Below are 15293 nucleotides of genomic sequence, written 5' to 3'. Positions count from 1 at the left end.
TTTCTAGGTTGTCCAGTTTGTTGGTGAGTAGCTGTTCATAGTAGTCTCTTAAAATCTTTCGTATTTCTGTGGTATTCACTGTAATGTCTCTTTTGTTTCTGATTTTATTTATTTTAGCTTTTTCTTCTTTTTTCTTAGTGAGTCTAGCTAAAGGTTTGTCAGTTTTGTTTGTCTTTTCAAAGAACCAGCTCTTACTTTCATTAGTCTTTTGTCTTTTTAGTCTCTATTTCATTTATTTCTGCTAATTTTTGTTATTTCCTTCCTTCTGTTGACTTTGGGCTTCATTTGTTCTTTTTTTCTAGTTCTTTTAGGAGTAAGGTTAGATTGTTTACCTGAGATTTTTCTTGTTTCTTGAAGTAGGCCTGTATTGCTGTAAAATTCCCTCTTCCTACTGCTTTTGCTGCATCCCATGGATTACGGTATCTTATTTTTATTTTCATTTGTCTTCAGGTAATTTTTGATTTCTTTGCGGATCTAATAGTTGTTCAGTACTCTGGTTTTTGTCTCTACATATCTGTGATTTTTCCAGCTTTCTTTTTTTAGCTGATTTCTAGTTTCCTACTGTTGTGGTCAGAAAAGATGCTTGATATGATTTCAGTCTTCTTAAATTTATTGAGACTTGTTTAGTGTCCCAACATATGGTCTATGCTTGAGAATGTTCCATGTACATTTGAGAAGAATGTGTATTCTGCTGTTTTTGGATGGAATGTTCTGTATATATCTATCCTGTCTATCAGGTCTAATGTTTAATTTAAGGCCATCCTTGTTGACTTTCTGTCTGAATGATCTATCCATTGATGTAAGTGGGGTGTTAAAATCTCCTGCCACTATTGTGTTGCTGTCAGTTTCTCCTTTAGGTCTGTTAATTGCTTTATATATTTTCCTGCTTCTCTATTAGGTGCATATATATTAATAAATGTCCTGTCTTCTTGATGGATTGTTCCCTATGTCATTGTATAATGTCCATCTTTGCCTCTCGTTACCTTTTTGGCTTGAAGTCTATTTTATCTGATATGAGTATGAGTCCACCTGATTTCTTTCGGCTGACATTTGCTGGAGTATCATTTCCATCCCTTCAACTGGAGCCTGTGTTTGTCTTTAGAGCTGAGATGAGTCTCCTGCTGGCAACATATTGTTGGGTCTTGTTTTTTAATCCATCCAGCCATTCTGTGTCTTTCGATTGGTGAATTCAGTCCATTTACATTTAGAGTGATTTTTGATATATGAAGAACTTAGTACTGTCATTTTATTTTTTGTTTTCTGGTTTCTCTGTATCTTCTTTTTTTATTTTTGTGTTTCTGTATGCCATTTTAGTTTGATGGTTTTCTATGATGTTCTCAGTTTGCCCTTTTTTTATGTTTTGTGTCTCTGCTCTAGATTTTTGTTTTGTGGTTCCCATAAGGTTTATATAAAATGTCTCATAGATAAAATAGTCCTTTTTCTGATGATAGCATCTTATCTTCATTTGCCTATACAGGTTCTCTCCTTTTTTTTTTTTTTTTTAAAGATTTTATTTTTTTCCTTTTTCTCCCCAAAGCCCCCTAGTACATAGTTGTATATTCTTTGTCGTGGGTCCTTCTAGTTGTGGCATGTGGGACGCTGCCTCAGCATGGTTTGATGAGCAGTGCCATGTCCACGCCCAGGATTTGAACCAATGAAACACTGGGCTGCCTGCAACGGAGCACGTGAACTTAACCACTCGGCCACGGGGCCAGCCCTGGTTCTGTCCTTTTGCTCTTCCCCTTTTATGTTTCTTTTTTTGGTCACAAATTATGTTGTGAGTTATTTTATGTTGTGAGTTTCTTACCAAATTGAACTAGCTATAGTTATTTTGAATGCTTTTTTCCCTCTTTAACCTAAGTGCTATAATTAAGCGTTTAACTACCCATTCTGATAAACAGTTGGAATTTTCTGATTCTATTTATCACTTTACTCATAAAGTTTTATGTTCTTTTGCCTTTTTGTTTCAGGTTGAAGAGCCCCTTTCAGCATTTCTTGTAAGGCAAGTCTAGTGTTGATGAACTCCCTCAGCTTTTGTTTGTCTGGGAAAGCCTTTATTTCTCCTTCATATCTGAAGGATAACTTTGCTAGAGTATTCTTGGCTGACAGTTTTTATCTTTTAGTATTTGAGTATGTCATTGTACTCTCTCCTGACCTGTAGACTTTCTGCTGAGAAATCTGCTTATATCATAATGGAAGTTCCTTTGTAGGTTACTGGGTTTTTTTTCTCCTCGTGGCTGCCTTTTTAAAATTCTTTCTTTGTCATTGACTTTTGGCAGTTTTAATACAACGTTTCTTGGAGAAGGTCCTTCTGCGTTGAGATAACTAGGTGTTCTGTTAGCTTTGTGGACCTGTGTATCCAGTTGCTTACAGAGGTTTGGGAAGTTCTCAGCTATTTTTTATTGAAGTAATTTCTCTGCTGCCTTCTCCTTCTCTTCTCTTTCTGGGATACCTATTATCCTTATGTTCCCTTTTCTAATGGAGTCGAACAGTTCTCGCAGAATTTCTTCATTGTTAAAAAATCTTAGTTCTCTCTCTTATTCTGCCTGAAGCATTTCTAGATTTTTATTTTCCAGCTTGCTGATTCTCTCTTCCATGTTGTCTGCTCTATTTGCGGTGCTTTCCAGAACATTCTTCATCTCATTTATTGAGTTCTTCAGCTCCAGAATTTGTTTGGTTCTTTTTTTAGAATTTCAGTCTCTTAAGTAAAGTATTCCTTTTGTGCATTAATTTTATTCCTGAGCTAATTGAACTACTTTTCTGAGTTTTCTCATAGCTTGTTGAGTTTCTTCCTGAGAACTGTTTTAAATTCTCTATCAGTTAGATCACAATCTTCTGTGACTTTAAATTTGGCTTCTGGAAAATTGTCATTTTCTTTTTGTGATACTGTGTTACCATGGTTTTTCATGGTACGTGTTGAGTTGTTCCTCTGCTGGTGCATTTGAAATAGTGAACACCTTTGTTTTTATTTTTTTTTTGAGGAAGATTAGCCCTGAGCTAACTGCTGCCGATCCTCCTCTTTTTGCTGAGGAAGACTGGCCCTGAGCTAACATCTGTGCCCATCTTCTTCTACTTTATATGTGGGACACCTACCACAGCATGGCTTGACAAGTAGTGCCGTGTCCACACCTGGAATCTGAACGGGCAAACCACAGGCCGCTGAAGCGGAACATGTACACTTAACTGCTGCGCCACCGGTCTGGCCCCTGAACACCTTTTTTGTTTAGCTAAAGCTTTGTTTACTTTGATTCTAACAATTCGACAGATTGGTAATTAGAGGCCTTTCTTTTGTTTTTCAATAGGTGGTGCTACAGCATAAGTTTTTGGTTTCTCTTTACCTGTGCAACCTCTGGTTATATTTGAGAATGGACGCTTTCCACTCTTCACCACCTCTACCAGAGGTGTTATTGGTGCCCTCCTCATCGCCACTGGAAGTACCAGGATGGCTAGCACCTCCACTGTATCCCAGATTGCCTGAGTCATGATCACTGCCACTGCAGTGGGGGCAGGGGGAAGGTGGTGGTGAGCCAGGGTTGTAGATGCCTTTGTCACGTCTGGGGTTGTCAGGTTTGTGGATGCTGCCACTGCAGGCAAGGACGGTGAACTTGAGGTGTTACTTTTTTTGACTGTCACAAACAGTACTGGAGTGACCATCATTGGACACATCTTGACATAGTTTTCCACATGTGTCCTTAGGAAAATTACACTGAATTGCTGGAATACTAGTATATGTGGGTGGTTGATTTTGAAAGAAGAATTTGAGAATTTAATAAAAAGGAAAAGAAAAGGAATGCTCGATGCTAAAGAAAGGGAGTTCTTTAAAAGCATTGAAGAAGGAGGAGAGCTTTGATTTATGGCTTATTATGTGCCATTCACTGTACTAGAGGGATGACTTCCTTTTTCTCATTTGGTGTTTCACTGTGATACCAAGTTGGTAATGTTGGTAACCCCAATTTATTGACGAGGAAAGTGAGCAGTAGACGTTTGAGTAACTTGCCCCAGGTTGCAGCTCCAGGATTCAGTTCCCCTACATCACCCTGCCTACCTCTGGGACAATGGGGACCCCTTAAAGTTATAGCCCCTACATCTCAGTCCTCCAGTGTGGTCAGCATACTAAAATGGTGAATCTTTGATATGCTTAGATTATTTAGCTCTTTGAATTTTTGAGAGGCTTTTATATGCATTCTCATTTGATTTTTACTTAAAAAAAAAGGCTCACGGAATGAGTGATTATAGTTTTAAACAGAACATTGCTGCCACATAGCACTCTGGGGGACCCATGAGTTACCTAAAGCCTGAGGCAGCTGGTGGCTGGGCTGATAGGGGTGGGGCGAGTCCACTCTCTACGCGAGCATCCCTGATGGCATCAGTTTTAGGAGATTAAGCTGGCCTTATCCTGTCTCAGGCTGAACTAGGTCTTATCATAAGCAGGGAAGCCACTGGTCTGGCGCCCTTGTCAGAACAGAAGTTCACTTGGGAGTTGCCACTCCAGGGTGTCAGTGGATTCGGGTTGAAGCTCCTGAGGATGACATGAGGCCATTTAGGGCTGCTCCTCCAAAAGTTTCCAAGCACCAAGCACACAGAATTGCCAGCATGGTCTGGCCTGGCAGGCAGGCCCAGTGGTGGCCTGGTAAGTGGTGTTATTATACCAGGCTATTGGCTGTTAGCTGGCTAATCTGGGAAGGGGGAGAAGTGGTTGAATTCCACAGTAAATTGACCTGGATGCAGTTAATAGGATTTGCCACAGGGACCATAAAAATCAGGGTGCTGTTCAGGGTGCAGGTGTGAATCCCACGACTCAGGCCTTATTCTACTTGCTTTTGTGTAGAAGTGTGATTGTGTGTGCAAAATTGTGTTTATTGCTGCTCTAGAGTGAGAAGTGTTTGATGAGAGAGTGTCAGAGCCACCCACTTTTTAGCCTGTTTAGCTTGGCTCTGGCTGGCCGGGGCCCAGGGCTTTGGTGTTCCTGGGCTTCTGTGGCTTAGAAGAGCTGCATGGGAGTGCAGAGACAAGGGGCTGCTTGTGTGAATTCAGACCACTGGCAGCTGCGAGAAACGAGAGTGATAAAGTCCTTCTGTTTTGCTTTTGCTCAACTCTTAAGGATCCTTTAGGATTTTTATAACATTGCAGTGTTCCTTAGGAAAGCTTGACTTGGGGCATTTATTCTGAGGGTTTTAGGGACCTTCTGTGAGGGGAGGTGCTGTCAGAAGGACAGTCTGACAGGGACGGAGATGTTGGCTGGACCTAGCTGCCAGTGGGCTATGTGATCTTGTGCCAGTCACTTCCTCTCTTTGGTCCTGTAAACTGGGGAGCTTGGACTAGAGCAGCTGAGTGATTTGTACTTGGTACCAGCACTTTGAGTACTGGTACATTTGGTACTAGAACACTGTTTCCTAACTGACATGCTTTGCAGAGGTTTTGGAGCCCGGCAGAGCTGCTTCTGATTCCTGGGTCGCAATGCTTATTAGTTCTGTGAGCCTAAGCAAGTGACCTCACCTCCTTGATCGGATGGGGATCAGGTCACTTGGATCATGGTGTGGCTGCAGACTCAGTTCAGTTAAATAAGGTATTTAGCAGAGTATCTGGCACCTGATAAGGCTGCAGCTAATGGTGGCTACTGTTGACATGTAAACTGTGTGGGATGTGAGAGTCTTGCAGCACTGTCCTTTTATTTCCTGTCGCAGAGTGAGTGACTCCCACTAGCTTTAGTTAAAAAAAAAAAACTTCCAAGTATAGACCAGCTGGAACTCTTTCCCCCGCGGATTTCTGTTTCCTCACATCACTTCAGTTTGCTCCTAGCTGTGTGTCAGTGACTGACCGGCGATGTCCCAGGAGTGGGCAGCTCTGCTTACTGGGCCTCCCTTGTAGAAGACGAATCTATAACAAAATGAAACTGAACACAAACATAGTCTGAATGGCTCACCGTGCAGTTTCTCAATTTGGGACTTCATTAATTCAACATGGCTTTTTCGTAGTTCTTAACTTTTGTTATTAGAAAAGAAATTCGTGAGGTGCAGACAGTGCAGTGGACAAATGCAACTATATATTCTTCTTGAGAGAGAACATGGAAGTGTTGGGGGGGGCTTACTCTCTCCCCACATATTATTGAACTCTGCTATTTTTAAAGGCACTGGAGATGCAAAAGTGAGTTCAAATACGGGCCTTGCCGTCATGGAGATTAGTTTATTGGGGCGGGGCAGACATAAAATTATGGCAATAATGATTTAGTTATAGTTGTGATAGTGCTGGGAGAAGTACTGTGTGTAATGGAGGAGTGCATGTGATGGGGAGATCAGGAAAGGCCCCCAGGGGCAATGGGTTTGTCTTAGGTCTGAAGGGTGAGAGGGAGAGTATGCCAAGGGAGGTGAGGAAGGCAGCTCTCCAGGCAGAAGGAAGACATGGGCAAAGCCCCCTGGCAGAAAGGAGCTGGGTCCGTTAGAGAAGCTGAAGGAAGGCCAAGGGAGCTTAGAGGCTAGTGAGCTCTGGGGACAGAAGAGCGCGAATGATCCAGAGAGGTAGGTGAGGGCCGGACTGTGCCTGCCCTGCTGGACAGCGTGGATCCAGATTTTATTCCAAAAGCAGTGGGAAGCCCTGAACTCCTTAGAGAAAGGCCATGATATGATTACACAGGTGTGTTTAAACAATCCGTCTGGCTTCCTCGTGGAGAAGAGACTTGAGGGGGCAGAAGGAGCATAAAGGACACAGGGAGGCCAGTGCTGCGGTCACCCAGGATTGTTGCTCTAGTGGGGAGCGGAGATGCATATTTAGGAGGTGCAGTCTACACAACCGCCTGATTGACGGGATGGGGCGGTGGTGAGGGAGAGGAAGGATCCCAGCTCAGTGCCAGTCTCGAGCAGCTGGGAGAAGGGTGGGGCCGTCTGGGCAGAGAGAAAATTTGGGGGGATTGTGGTTTGGGTGGGGCTGGGGGAGTGTCTTCTGGACAGTCTCCTTCCTCTTTGGGGGATGTGCTCCTCCTAATATTGTGTGGCTTGCTCCCCATCTCCCCTAGGCCTCTGCTCAGATGGCCCCTTACTGGGGAGACATTCCACGACCACCACAGTTCCATCAGTCCTGCCGCTCCCTACTCTGTTTTACTCCACAGCACCTGTCACCATCTGACCAACTGCGTATTTTCTTGTTTCTTTAGAGTATGTGTCCTCTTAGGAGGCTGTGACCACCTTGAGGGCAGGGTTTTTTTGTCTGTCTTATTCTCTGTTGTATCCATAGCCCTTGGGACAGTGCCTGGCCTGTGGAAAGCCCTCACCAAATACTCAGGGAGCGAATCATGAGTTTGATTTTGGTTCTGGTTATTGGATCCTTTTTAAACTTGGTTCTCTTTTAATCAACCTGAGGCTAGAAAGAGGTGGGGTAATTAGGGGTACTGTTCATTTGACATGTCAAGCCTTTATATTTTCATTTAGTCAGGATGAGTAGAAAAGTTTGGTTTTCTTTTTCTTTTTTCTTTTTTTTTTTGCTTGAGGAAGATTAGCCCTAAGCTAACATCCGTGCCAATCATCCTCTGTTTTGTGTGTGGGATACCTCCACAGGATGGCTGATGAGTGGAGAAGGTCTGCACCCAGGAACCGAACCTGCCAACCTGGGCCTCCAGACTGGAGCGATTTCAGCACTTGGCCACGGGGCTGACCTCTTTCTTTCTTTCTTCTTTTTAAATTCACTATTAGATGTGATAGAAGAGAACAGCTACGAAAATATTTGAATATCACATCTTTTTTGCTCTTTACAAATCAATAAAAACATCTAGGCCTCCATCTGATAGATTGTTCAGATTTGGGGGCTACGTTATAGTATACTGTTACTTCTCTACACTAATTGTTTTTCTTGGGGGGGGCAGTGACTTTTGGATTGCATCTTTTTTACTTTCAGGGGAAGGGTATGGAGGTGAGGATCAAATTTTCCTTAAAGGAGAAATTTGAGGGCAGCACTGGTTAAAAACCTTCTGTTAGAGATAAATTTTTTGAATCTCTCGGTTTGTACATAGCCAGTAATTTGAAAGGACAAATAATTCAGAAATGTTTCCTAAATGTTTTTGACTTCTGGGAACAAATCAAGTACCATCACTTGTAAAAAGTGAACAGGATCTCTGCTTGTGAAAGAGGAGGCATTATATATAATTGTCACAAGTACAGCTGTTGGAGTCACTTCTATTTGAATACTCCCTCTGTTACGTATTAGCTGTGTAACCTTGTACAAGTTTCTTAATCTTGTTCTTTAAAATGAGTATTACCAAACTGAATTATTATTTGAGGGGTTAGGAGAAGACAAATATTCATTATTGTTACCATTTATAAGCTAACATTGTTGAAGCTATTAGTAAATGGGATTTAAAGGTAGAACTATCTTAAAGAGAACTAAGTGTTGTAGAATATAATTGGTCCAATCCAATGTTCTCCAAACTTGTCAAAGCATAAGAATCTCCTCAGGGTGCTTGTTAAAATATAGATTCTCAGGCACCACCCAGATTTGCGGAACCAGATCTGCAGAGGAGGGGCCTGGGAGTCTTTCAAGGTAGGTAGGGTGATGACATACTCTGGATTTTGTGTGCCTTGGTTTCAGATATTCTACCTGATAGATTTCAGATGTGTGTTTATACTTGTCAGTTTATATCCCAACTTTTAGACGGAAAATATGGTCGCCATTTATATAGGCCATCTTATTTAGAATCTTCTCTCTTGATTAGAGAGGTATAACATGCTTCTGGGTTCCCAGGAACATGAGAGGATGTGTAGCTACAAAACAGCATAGTGTTGGTATAAGTTACCCAGCTTTCTTGGCCTTCTTTCTTTCTAAGACCTTTACCATCTTAGTAACCTGCTCCGTGAAATATATGCAGCGATATGGTCAACATATCTTGACAACCCTGTGTCCTCCTGAGTCTCTGAGGCCTCTGTCCCCTCAGCCTGTCAGAGTGACAGTGAGTGTGGAAGCCGTGTCTGCACGCTGGGGCGACCCCAGGCTTTGTTCATCGGAGGCCGAGCCCGCAGAGCTGTTGTTTCCCCCTGTGAGGGCTGGAACCAGGAAGGAACGTTTCACTTCACTGCACTTAGGACAGCGTGTTTTTAATCAACTGTTCTGGAAAAACAGCATTTTGTTGTTTTCACACAAGCCGGCGAGTTCATTTCCCCTGTCTGGCCCAGGCAGTAACTAATCATTTCCCTATCCGTGGCAGAGGGAGATGAGCCCTGGCTCCTAAAACTTTTACTCCGAGGGCTGAGCTTTCTGTAGACGTTACAAATGGAGTTCACACCTCTTGGAGGAATCCAGGATCTCGTTTTCAGTAAGGTGGTCCTCCGCATGCCGGGTGGGGTGGGGGTGATTGTTCTCTCACATGAGTCTATGAAGAGTTAAAGAATTTTCTCTAGCAGCCATTTTTTATATTCGTCATGGTTTCGTGTTGATATTTGACTTCTGTATTTCAGGTGGGATTTAACTGTATCTTTCTGTTTGCATAATCATGGGAGAAATTGATATGTGCTGAGACTCTTATGTAGATGATAAGTTCATCTGCTGACCTGTGACAAATCAATCCACGTTTTGGACCTGTTGTTGAAATTGAAAAGTGGATTTAGATTTATAAATTTGTGCATTTTTACTTGCTTAGAAAAATCCTGTGAGGTCTTGAGGACATCTACCTAAATACCTTTAAAGTTAAGGATCTGGAAATTGAAAGGGAAGGCATTTCTTCATCTTTTTTTGCTCTACTATTCCCATGTGACAAAATTTTATATCTGCACAGTATTAAGTAGCAGAATCCTAAAATTTTAGGCCTTTAAAAGCAACTCATTAGGAAAATGTTGTGAAATGTAAGCAAATATTTGTTACTCTGTGGGCATACCAAAAGGACTAAACCTTCCAGATAGAACAGGTGGGAGGAGGGGTCGGTGTGCAGGTGTTTGCTTTCTCCTCTCACGGGAACAGGTAGAAGGAAGCAGGCCGGCACGGGGGACTCTCCCCTGGGCTCCCTCAGGAGCTCGGTTATGGGACGAGCCTGGGCCTGCAGCTTCCTTCCCGCCTTCTCTTGCTGTTCTGTCTTTCCTCATTTGTAAATTTGTGTGGGGAGAGACTGGAGGTGGAAATTCAAGAGTCATCTTTTTACAGGCAGTCAGAGATGATTACCCAGGTAAGTGGTTTCCATCAGTCATAGCCACAGATTGATATCTTGTCAGTGAGAGGCCTCTGGGGGAGGAGGGAGTTTGTGGAAGAATAGCCAGGCACCTGGGCACTCAGGGCCTGTTGACAGTGAGGAGGCAAGGCCCATGCCAGGCATTTCTAAATTGCAAATATAGTACATAGTGAACACAGTCTCTGTCCACAAAGCAAACTTTCTGCTCAAAGAAACAAATTTAAGAAAAAGCAAACAAGGGCCGGCCCCAAGGTATAGTGGTTAAGTTCGGTTTGCTCCGCTTCAGCAGCCCTTGGTTTGGGTCCCAGGTGTGGACCTACACCACTTGTTAGCCATCCTGTGGGGTGAGCCACATACAAGATAGAGGAAGATTGGCACAGATGTTAGCTCAGGGCGAATCTTCCTTAAGGAAAAAGAGGAGGATTGGCAACAGATGTTAGCTCGGGGCAACTCATCCTCAGCAAAAAAAAAATTTTTTAAATATTAAAAAGAAAAATTAAAAAATGGTTCCTCCGTTCCCCCAGCAAACATACATACATACAATGAAAATGGACAATGAAGCAAGATGCAATTTTAATTTTGTTAAATACCCATACTTAAAACTGTAATTGTTTATGTAATTATGTCTAATTGTCTAAAAAATAGTCGTAAGATTTTTTTTTGTTACGGTTTTAATGACACCATGTATTTTAACATCTCACCACATTACCTAACCTCTTTGAAAGTGGGATTCCTATTGTATCCTTTTTTTAAAACTTCTATGACACTGGACATGGCATCTTATAAAGACTTAGAGACGAGACGACTTGTTGAATTGAAGTGTGACTCAGTCCATTTATGTAGGTGGAATTCTGCACTACTTGCTTGTGGGTGTTCACATATTCATGATGTTTATTTACAAGCTGTTTTAGCTCAAGAAGTGCCTGCTAGTTTTTCTTAGTCTGTGTGTGAATCATATGGAATTATCTCTGCAAATTAATTTCCTTAATTAACCCAGAGAAGAGGGGAAAATCAAACAAGTTTCATTAAGTGCTCTGCCTGTGGTAATTTAAAAATGTAACAAAGTACCTTTATATAGAATACAAAATTTTGTTTAAAATTATTAAAACAGATGATTATAAATAGTTGTCATTTAATTTTCAGATAATTTAGAGCCCTATTTTTATTTGTGTTAGAATGATAGGCTGTGGACTGGCTTCCCTCCCTCCCTTCAGTCCTCAGCATTGAAGGACCGTCCATGGGAGGTGCTGTGAATGGACAACGGAGAGGAGTTCCTCCATGTGGAGGGAGGGACTCATGAATGGGGGCCCATAGCAGGGAAGCATAGGTGTTCTTGCCAGAGTATAAATCAGAAGAGAGGATGACAAGAGATGAATGAGGCTGGGGCACTCCATGAAGATCCTGGATGTCTGCAGAGAATTTTTTTTTTGGTGAGGAAGATTAGCCCTGAGCTAACATCTGTTACCAGTCTTCCTCTTTTTTTTTTTTTCCTCCCCAAAGCCCTAGTATATAGTTGTTTATCCAAGTTGTAGGCCATCTAGTTCTTCTATGTGGGATGCTGCCACAGCATGGCCTGATGAGCAGTGTGTATGTTGGTGCCCAGGATCCGAACCGGCAAACCCTGGGTTGCCGAAGTGGAGTGCATGAACTTAACCATTCGGCCTTGGGGCCAGCCTCCTGCAGAGTTTTGACTTATTGTTTTGATATTAAGCAGGAAGTGACAAAATACAATTTCTGCTCTAGGAAGATCTCTTCCGCACTGTTTTGGATAGTGGACTGAGGGCCAGCCACACCAGCAGTTGCGGATACAGTTGCTCTTCCTTAGCCCTGCCTGTGCCTGTCTCTCCTTTATTTCCTTGGAAGCATTTGTCACCAGAGCATACACTATGCTTTGTTTATTTACTTGCTCATTGTCTGCTTTTCCTACCTAGAGTGTAGACTGTTCAAGGGCAGGAGCATGCATGTTTTCCTACTGCAGTGTCTTCAGTGCCATCAGAATGCCTGTCAAGTAACAGGTGTTCAGTAAGTATTCATTAACCAATCAAATGCATGAGTCAGTTTCTGAACTCAAAGCGTGTCATTGTTCTCCCCACAAATTGATTCAGTATGGAAACTGGACAACACCTTAAACAAGGCATGAAATTAACATCACCAGTAAGGGACAGTGGGTGTCACCTGCTTCTGGATGTTTTGCTCTTATGTGGTACCTCAGCCAAGTATGTAGCATGTGAACATAATCCTGAAGAAACACCAGAGAAGTCCAAAATGAAGGATATTCTCTAAAATAACTGGCATATATTCTTCAAAAATATCAGTGGCATGAAAGACAAAAGCTGAAGAACTATTTCAGTTTAAGGGAGACTAAAGAGATGTTTGTGATCCTGGGCAAAAGAAAACTACTGTGAAAGACATTAAGACAATTGAAAATATGCAAATGGAGCAGGGAAACAGGTTTCCGGTGAGAGAGCACTTATATCGAATTTAGTTCTCTGGATAAATTGTCAGGATTCACAAGCCACATCTCTGGGTCACTTGAGCCGTGCCTCAGGACCCAGGGCAGCAGTTGAAAGCTCTGCAGAGGCGAGAACAGTGGAGTGGGATTCGAGAGACCTGGCTTCCAGTACTTCCAGTAAGGCTCTGCTGCCAAAGCTGTGTGACCATGGTTCCTTCTCAGAGGTTGGAGTCCTGAGGTTCAGAGACACCCTAGCTGTTACATAGCTATGCATCTGAACAGCAGATCTAGTTCCAAAGCTGTGAGTGCTAGGCAGAGGCCATAGGGACACCCAAGGATTTACTGTGGCTGTCTCTGGGGGTGGGATTCAGATTTCAAAAACCAATGAAAAGGGAAAAAGTAAAGACAGTGACTGACAGGATACCCTATTTATTAGCATTGACATTCTCACTTGTTGGCTTCTTCTTGGTGGTCAAATTACAGTGAAAACTCAGAGGGAGGTGGAGGTAGAGAGAAATACCAAGTAGTCAAAACATACACTTTTGGGGAAAATGTACAGTCTTTCTGTCTTTTAGAGTGGTGAAGCTCATTTCAGCAATTTATTTTATAGGGCATGTTTTGTCATCAGTAGCGTTTCAGGCCAATTCCTTCTACCTGGCTCCAGCGATCACTGAGACCCAGTGATGAGAGCTACTCATCATATCAACATGTACTTTCCTAGGATTGGTTAAAGAGTTTGTGGGGGGGTTGGAATTGGGCACCCCAAAATGTGTCTCTTTGGCATGAGGATTATTTGGGGCTGGTTACTTTTAAAAACTGCAGACATGAGAGAAACTCTGAAAAGTGGAATTTACTTACCCTTTGTAAGAGACATTTACATTTGTAAGGGAAATCTCCATCTGTAAAGGTGTCTCCTTCTCTGTACCAAGAAGAAGCGGGGATGACCTTATCTCTAGAAACTCTTATCAATGCAGAAGGCAAGGACTTAAGTCCCCTTAATAACCCCACTCTTGTTTGCTGTGCTTTTCTGGTAATCTCCCATAACTGACTCCCTCCACCCCCAACTTCTTTGCCTTTAGCTGAGGGTGGTGTTTGAGATGAGAACCTCTGCCATTTTGGCGAGTTGCTCAGTTTTCCTGAGTCTCTCCCGTGTGTATGTGTTATAAAGCTTTGTTTGATTTTCTCCGCTTATTCTGTCTCGCGTGAGTTTAATTCATAGCCCAGCCAGAAGGACCTAGAGTGGGTAGAGGAAATGTCTTCGTCTCCAACAAGTTCTTTGAAAAATGAGCTGGGATCTCTTGCTAAATCTCAAACTACCAAAGAAAGATTTAAAAATTACATACCCACATGCCTTAATTACTGAAATTAGAAAGTAATTTTAAAGTATTTTAATGTAACAATGATTGAAACAGTTTCCTGGATAAACCTGAACTAATAAACCTAAACAAATGACATTATCAGGGCATCCCGCTGTTTTGAACCACTTCTTTTGGGTGGGTGGGAGAAAGAGGTTAGTACGAGCTTATATCAGCCAAGATGGACAGATGAAGACAGTCCAGAAACCTGAAGCTGGTAACATAATTAAGGTTTGGAGTGTTATTTTACATAAGTATTTCTCAGTGGAGTATATAAATAAAGTAACGTGTCAAACTTTAATGAGTAATTTAAAATGCATTGTAATATTAATGGAACCTGAATCAGAATTCCTATGTAGAGATTAAAAGTGTTGATAAATGTAAAGTGCTTAGAAAAATGCCTGGTGCACACACACGTGTAAGGGGTCTTGAAGGGTTTTGATGATGAATTATCACCCTTTTGATTTAACTTTTATTTTTAAAATTTATTTCCATTTATTTGATTTGCTTAGATGTGAAGTGTGCATATATCTTCTTTTACAACTGCTTCAGGTTCCCAAGTATTTTCTATTTTGCTGTAATTTATTGTAAGTCCACAGAAACAGAAGTAACTAACAGCAGTTACTTGGTGGGAATTTGAGTTAAATGATTTCTGAGTCTTTCCTTCAGGTCTGTGAATTTAAATGAGAAGCCAGATAAAGATGCAAAGTAAAAGATACCTAGACAGTCTTCAGCTGATCAGGTTGTTTAGTCCATGCATTTAGCCAAAGCCATGCATTTCAAAGATAGCCATTTGGCATAAACTCTCATTAAGTAACCTAGAGGACAGAGAAAAACAATCTTGTCTCATAGTGTGCTCTACCTTTTTGGTATAACTAGATTAAGTATAATTTAAAGTATGTGACAGTCATGTTACCATTTTTCAAACTGTGAAAAAAGGTGCAATTTTGTGCTATGCTACCACTGCTTAGTTTTTGACATCCTGCCTACTCTGGAGAAGAATATGTATGTTGATATATTTATATGTAAGAAAATGCTATCTTGGCTACAATGACTGGCTCTTAGGTTTGAGGAAAGTATGTATAACTTGTATAGAATAATATTATCTGAACAAATGAGGAAAGATTATGTATATGTAAAATGCTAAGTATGAGATCTTTTTGTGACTTACCTTTCAGTTGCATTCTAGTAATAATGAAACCTTCTTCCTGATCATCATCTGTCAGTCTTTTAGTGCTTATTAGATACTAGGTACGTGCTAAGCACTTTATACAATTTTGCAATTTAATTCTCCCCACTTCTTTAAGAACTGGGTATTCACAGCTCCATTTCACAAATGAGGAAA

The 15293-nt window shown here is 41.6% G+C and overlaps 1 protein-coding gene across 5 annotated transcripts in view; it reads left to right on the top strand.

Moving 5' to 3' along the window:
- The window catches only part of SGMS1 (sphingomyelin synthase 1), a 285938-nt gene that overhangs the window by 126029 nt on the left and 144616 nt on the right, over positions 1–15293 (top strand). For 2 of the 5 annotated variants that reach the window (XM_046652232.1, XM_046652231.1), the window contains exon 1: positions 9969–10138. The exons of 2 other annotated variants lie outside the window; for them this stretch is intronic. The gene's annotated coding sequence lies outside the window, so the exon portion shown is untranslated. Of the gene's footprint in view, positions 1–9167; positions 9296–9968; positions 10139–15293 lie in introns of those variants that run through there. One more of the 5 variants, XM_046652230.1, reaches the window with a different exon arrangement.

The sequence above is a fragment of the Equus quagga genome, chromosome 2, assembly GCF_021613505.1.
Source record: "Equus quagga isolate Etosha38 chromosome 2, UCLA_HA_Equagga_1.0, whole genome shotgun sequence".
In the NCBI taxonomy this organism is placed as follows: Eukaryota; Metazoa; Chordata; class Mammalia; order Perissodactyla; family Equidae; genus Equus; species Equus quagga.
The sequence above is the reverse complement of the archived record's forward strand: the minus strand, read 5'-3'. Positions and strand labels throughout refer to the sequence as shown.